Below are 7,376 nucleotides of genomic sequence, written 5' to 3' on the forward strand. Positions count from 1 at the left end.
TCGGTTGGTTAGTTTCTTATTTTTCGTATGTGAGGTATTRTGTATGAATCTTTTATTGCAATTTTTTTACAAACATAATAAACCCGAAATTAACACCTAAATACTAAGAAGATGACTGAAACCTGATTCGAACCCGTGCGCAGGATGGGAGAAAAGCCGTCCAAACCAAYTTTGTCAAGACGAACTTAGGTTATCATTGTAGTTTCAAAATATATAGGGTGGCACCTAACGTTATAACATGGTGGCACCTTTTACGACCCTTTTTTTTTTATTTTACGATGAAGGAACGAAGGTATTKCCTATTTCACCCTTCCCTTTGTTGTGGAATGTGATGCATCGGGACGAGGTATCGGAGCGGTTTTGATGCAACAAGGGAAACCATTGCCTATTATAGTAAGGCGTTAAGTGAACGGAATCTGGCCAAATCAGCATTTGTATCWGGTGGCCTGTGCCACCGTATCTTATACACCGGGTCTGCCCCTTCCCACAAAGTCACCCGGTATGTTTTAGCTGAATTCCACGTTTTTTGAGGGAATTTTTAAGTTTTTTTGGTTGATTTTGAGGGATTTTTTTTGGTTGYTGTTTCTTGTATTTTCTAACATCCTGCCTGGGGCTTCGTAGGTCCGCCTCTGTAACTGTATTTTATAGTGAAGTGAACTAATTTTATATAGAATGAAATAGKTGGGAAGATCTGAAATGGATTAAAGTAACAGCACTGCAAGCTTTATTCATGAATAGTTTGTGAGTTATTAGTAATTTAGATACATACCAATGATGTGAAAACTATGGAAAACCTAAAATTTGAAAGTAGAACTTTTTCGGATTTGATAAAAGGACAATTACCCTTTCTTGATAGAAATAACCAAGTCGAGTTGTGAAATACTTGGTGGGTGCGTGTGGTACGCGAACTAGACTGGACTGTACATGATTGGAGATCTGAGAGTGAGGTTTTAGGGTTTTAAGTTGAWATGGGTAGTTTAGTAATTTACCAATCTAGTTTCATTTCCTTAATTTTSGTTCCAACTATTTTAGGGATAGAAAAATGCATTTTTTGTCCCRTTCAGTAATGTSSTGTCTGTTTGTCTGGCTGGCTAGYTGTCCCAGTCTAATGTCATGCCAAACTTAGGGGCCGTTTACCAAACTCTTGCCGGGTAAGTGCTTACCGGGTGTGACTTATCTTATCGGTGAGCATGGCAAAGACGGAGAATGTTATCCGGTAAGAGGTATAACAAGGATCAAGAATCTTATCCGGTAAGAGGTATAGCAAAGACCAAGAATCTTATCTGGTAAGAGGTATAGCAAGGACCAAGACTCTTACCCGGTAAGCGATGGAGAAGACTCTTACCCGGTAAGCGCTTACTGGGTAAAAGATGCTTACCGCAATCCATTTTGATGGTTGAGAATGTTACCCGTTAAGGTGAGGATGATGACTCTTGCCGATAAGCACTTACCTGGTAAGTATTTGGTAAACGGCTTCCATCTGGCTATGAAGTTTCATTGAGAATTGTCCCATCTTTTGAAAGTTCCATGCATAATTTATGCATTTGTAACAAACTACTCATTGCCACTCTTCCCTTTTTACCCCCTTGTAACAGGATACCCAAAATTACTATACTGCCCCTGCATCTCCCTCTTATCTTCTGTTATTACAACATTATTATGACTACTACCCAGCTTACTCCACCCTTTACTCATCTTAGCATTCATGCCTGATAGCAGCCTTAACACAGGGTAAGAGCAGCAAAATGTGTGAATGCTTAAATCCATGTAACTATCTCTATGACAACAAGCCTTTTATCCCAACTAGTTGGGGTGGGCCCAATAAATCATGCAAACATTGAAAAATTAASKGTCCGTTTGGTTTGTAGGATTTGGAATTGAATTCCATTCYAATCCCACATTTGGTTTAAAGGGAAGTTCGAAATTGAAATCCCACAAACATTGAAATTAGTAATCCCACGGGGTAGTTGGTATTTCACAGGATTTGTTTGTAAAATTCATTACTAGTWTTTCAGCCAACAGTTAGCTTATCAGCTAGTTTGCCAAATAGCGATTTAATAACTGCAACTGAAGTGAGCTCTGACAGTTTGTGATGCTGGAATTCCTCTACTGACATATTCAGATTCTTTTTGCAGTGAAATCACACCTGAAGGGCGCCGAATTACAAAGCTTGACCAGATTTTGCTCAACGGGAATAACATAGCAATCGTACGTATCATATACATAGCAGACTCGAGATGAAATTAACATGGCCCATTTTTCGGGTTTGGGGTGCATTTGGTMTGCGGGAGGGGATGAGAGAAAACAAAAACTTGTCCCACGTCTGACATGACATTAAACTGGGACATGATATGACCGAGTGAGACAAAAATGCATATTTTTTGACTCACCAAATAGGTGGAACAACAATGAGGGAGATAGGTCAAGATTGATAAATTACTAAACYACCCATGTCAAATTAAAACCCTAAGATCTTCCAYAGTTCTTTGACCCGCCTACACTAGCCGTCTAGTCCCATCCCGTCCGCGTACCAAATCAGATGCAACATTTTACTCCCTCCGTTCCAAAATAAGTGTCTGCATTTTTATTTTAGTTTGTTTCAAAATAAGCGKCCGTTTTCAAAAGTAAGTGCATATTTTTTTTGAAGTATATAATAWTTATCCAGAGCAAATGAACTCATGCACCCTCTTCACCCTCCTGATAGGCCGGCTCTACCGGTAACCCAGATACTGTTAGGSAAAAGGCTCTTTGGTGTAAGTGTATACCTTCTGATCTACCCTTGATTATGAGATAAAGAAATTCATCACCCACTCTAATATTAAGGRTAAAATTGTCATTTAGTTAATAAAAATGTGTAATTATTACACATTTCTAAAATTACKTGCGTTTTACATTGTGGACATTTATTTTGGAATGGAGAGAATGCAACAAAGTAWTACCGAAACCGACACAAATCAGATGCGACATTTTACTTTTATTTAGTYCAAAATTATTTCGATGTCAGCAGCTGGTGCCTGGTGGTTCCCCGGATCCAGAATGATGTGATATGCTGGCTGCAAATGGGCGCTTAAGGGTCATYCAGACCTCAAACGTCCGTCTTCCACAACTTCAGCTGCCGAGATGGCRTCGATGGATGGATGTAAGTTCTCTRATTGGCGTTTTCGAAGAAGAAATTTCAATTATTTGTTTAGTTTTAGTCAAATTTTYGACTTTTAAGGACCATAGAATGCATTAAAAGTTGTAGATGGATATCGGAACTAGGAATTAAGCTGCAAAATCTCTTAGGCTTATTGCTGAGATCAATTTATGCAAATGCAGCTTCCTACAATTACTTGGGTTTTCTATATAATTGCTTACAGTGACTGAAGGGCTGTTTGGTTGGTTTTTCGTCAAGTCCTTTATGGATAAGCTGTCTGTTTGATTGGAAAGATTTTTGTTTACGAGGATTTTCTTATAGATGGAAGAAACATGTTTTTTAATGGAGAGGGTCAGGTTTTTGGAAAACTTGGCTTTCTACATAAAGCCCCCCTAGAAACTTTTGAATAAACCATTTTTTAAGTCATCAAGTCACATACCAAACGGTCGTGTATAGCTGACCGAATAACTTGCGAGTCCTATTAAACTCATTAAGCTGCTAATAGACGGGTACTTACTTTTGTTCCATTTTCTGTTCTTTGTTTAACGGGAACATCTTTTTTTTTCTTCCCGTGTCTACATTCTTTTATATGCTAGAGTCCCAAATTGGCTAGTCTTGGACCATTTTTGCTCGATATGTGTTGGAACCCCTTCTTTGCTGAAGGCTATTTTGGTGAGTAAYCWAATGGGGTTTCACATATTTTTACATGGTATYGGAGTTAAAAGGTCTACCACTTTAGGGACTCGATAGTTTAGGACATCCTGTACCAGTCTAGCACCMTCGACACTATATGACAATCTGTGCTCGTCCATCATTCGTTGAAGGGGGCGTGTTGGGGTCCYACATCGCCTAGACTTGGACTATTTCTTCTTRATATATGTTGGAACGTTYTTCTCTCAGTGRCTTTTTTGRAGAGAAATCTAATGGGGTTCCAAATATTCTCACATCTTACTTTCTTCTTACACTATAGATGGGACCCACATAACGAAGAGATTTCTGGGTCGTAACAATACAAAACTTGTTGTCTAACGCTTGGTGCCACATCAGATTGGGACAAGACATGACTTGAGTTAGATAAACACATTTCTTTTCCTGTACCAAAATAGGTGGAACAAAAATCAGGGAGATGAAACAAAATTGGTAAATTATAAAATTAAATGTCAAGYTAGAGCCCTAAAACCTTCAAGAATTCTTGCACATGTTTAGGTCACCCTCGCCCGTCTGGTCCTAAAACCAAGATGATATTACAAGACTGGTAAATTACTAAATTAACCTTTACACTAATCACATATTTAGAAATCCAAATCCAGATTTGAAGAGATATGATATTTATTTGGTAAGAGCATATCTCCATGTTGACGTCCTTCTTCACCACCTCTCAAATTTTATTAAAAAAATTCCCTTTTTTTTATTATTTAATATTCTAATAAATATGCTAATTTGTAAGGATCCCATGTGAGAGACTGTGTCTATCTTTATTTTTGCACCTCATTGTGTTTTGTCCTGGAAACATCTTTCAAGATGCAAACCTCTCAACATGCATAAAATAAGTRCAATTTCCTTTCTATAATATTTGTCAATTTTTTTGTTATAACATCTGATGCTATAATTTTTTTATAACTAGAAGGGTACTTGCATAATGCAGCGAGGTACATCTTGATTTTATTGTTTCATTTTATTCCGTGTCTATTGATATAATACAGTTTTATATGGTTTTGAGAAAACGATAATGTTTTTTTATTTTTGATTAAGATGTAAATTTGAAGATATTGTAATTAAAATTTTAAAAAAAGATATCGATATTAGTAGTGATGGCCAAAAACCGGTCCCGGGTCGCCCAGTCCTACCGGGCATGACGAACTCTTTAACCGGCGGTAACCGGTCCCGGTTCCTTGCATTAAAATTTTAATTCAAAATTACCAAAAATTATAATTTTTCTAATTTATCTATTGATTTGTAGTTAATATTGGACCTCACGATTACCACAACTAATTAGTTATCATTTGATTAGATCCAAATAAATAAATAAATAAATAAAAGGGTAAATAACTATAACTCTTGATGTTTATGAATTATTTCAAAATATCCATAAAAAACCATTTTTCATACATATTTTAATTAATATTAATTAATTACAAACACCATAACTACCCCATGATTGTCTTAAAAATAAAACAAAAACACACATTTCCCACACYATTGCCTGGTTGTCCCTCTTGACTTTGACCATCTCCTTTAGATTCATATCAACCAAGTCCCTCATTTGTCTTGTCTAAAATACACTTCATCTATTTCCAYACATATCCGGACGATTATCGTGTGAGAAAAGAAGTTATGGTAAAAAGCGTAAAAAAAGATCTGAACCCTTAATCATTTTTAATCTAAATACCCACTTATTTTAGTATTTRTACTGGTAAGGATGTTCACCTTGTTCATAGACGAACATGACATTGTTCATATTATTTTGGTATTCGTATTGATAATGATGTTCACTTTGTTCATATTGATCAACCATTTACCAAGTGCAGTATGATTTAATCATTATTGACTTGATCATGATCCCTAAAATCAATCAAACAATAAGTTACATCATCYCATTAAATGCTAAAAATGTAAGTTACACCTGTAAACAAATTACCCTTTTGTCCCCCATTCAAYAATGAATATCTTGATAAAATCAACACCAAATAAAGAATTCTATTTGTCAATTAAGTTAACATAGTTAACACTAACAAATTGGTTAATAAAAGAACTTGGCTCTTTCTCTATATAAGGTTGGATTCCAGTGAAAAAGAGAGATAAWGTGAAAAGTGTAAGAAAAGATCTCGACCATATAGAGTTGGGTTCCGATGAGAAGAGAAGTAATAGTGAGAAACTTAAGAAGAGAGCTCCACCCTTGGATCGATCCTAATTGAATGTCAACACTAATAAGGTGTACCGAGATGCATCAGATCAATTTCCTTCTAAAAGTTATGAAATTACCACCTCTATTTTGGCATATCCGCAAATTTTGACTAGTCAAAACCACAATTCTTGACCATTCAAATCTTGACTGTATGAAGGGTAAAATCACTTCTTCCCAAATATTTATTATTTCTCAAAATAACCTATGGCTATGTATATGTGTGTGTGTATTTAAACGCATCGTTACTGCAAGTAAAATCCTTTATATCTGACTGACGTATACCCACCCGACCACCCGTCACCGAATGAATCCATTAGGACCCACACCATTTGACTGCTTCCTGGCCCCATTAATTATATGTATGACGGTTCATATAAGAACGATAAAAAATTGATAACCATAAAAACATGTATATTCATTGATGCATATACATTAATGAATTGCATTGAGTATAGCAATTATGTTTATATACTTGCATGCATGATAGATATGCATTGATGAATACAATTATTGACAAAATWCACATTTTAATGTGCATATGTATTAATGATATAAAGGTTGTTATGGTTCTCAAACTTTTTATAATTATCTAAATTAYCCTCCAAAACTTTCAAATTGAACTTGTCAAAAATAAAAAACAAATAGTATCTCAGTGTTTTTTTCTTCTACCAAAGGGMCTTTAGCCTAGCGGTATCGTAGACTTTGAYCTCTTAGGAGGTCAGGGRTTCAAACCTCACCAAAGGTGARRAAAGTATGCGAGTTTATTTGTTGCATTTGCCGTATATAAATATTATATATTTCAWWAAAAAAAAAACATCTTGTGTTTTTGGATAGAATCTAGTTGATATTTTGAACCAATTATCTATACATCTTAGGRGCTGTTTGGGAATCGCTRAATGGTTTGRTGCAGAATGATTAARTGGTCARAATGATTAAGAGGCACTYATGATATAGTAYAAAWKAAAWWWWAWTKKTTKGKWAWTKKKKWMMAWKRAAWTWRGGSYYYTWAWWGKTKARKKRRRWYMARGWWWMMAAAWYMWTYMRRRGGKTTTWRAAMYMWTWARRRRMMRRWTTTTTTTTGCCAAMCAATATTCACCTCTTAACGATTCAGAGGTTGCCTCTTAATGTAACTATTAAGAGGTAAATAAACAACMCTTTASTCATAAACACTAMTCAGTATTTGTAATWATATATAAACTTGGAATTATATGACCATTCACCTTTTATGAGACCAGTAAATTTTAACGAGAACAGGTTTTATAAGTCTACTTTTATCTGATTACAATTAAATATCTGATTTAAACAAACAATTTTAATTGATCAAATAACATTTTT

The 7,376-nt window shown here is 35.2% G+C and overlaps 1 long non-coding RNA gene across 1 annotated transcript; it reads left to right on the top strand.

The window, feature by feature from the left end:
• The first annotated feature begins 415 nt into the window (after positions 1-415).
• LOC112513621 lies at positions 416-3,384 on the top strand. The gene is made up of 3 exons (XR_003069285.1): positions 416-499; positions 2,136-2,208; positions 3,008-3,384. It is a non-coding gene; the product is annotated as an uncharacterized LOC112513621 (long non-coding RNA).
• Positions 3,385-7,376: the final 3,992 nt, after the last annotated feature.

This window comes from Cynara cardunculus, assembly GCF_001531365.2.
Source record: "Cynara cardunculus var. scolymus isolate 2C chromosome LG 5, CcrdV1, whole genome shotgun sequence".
Classification (NCBI taxonomy): Eukaryota; Viridiplantae; Streptophyta; class Magnoliopsida; order Asterales; family Asteraceae; genus Cynara; species Cynara cardunculus.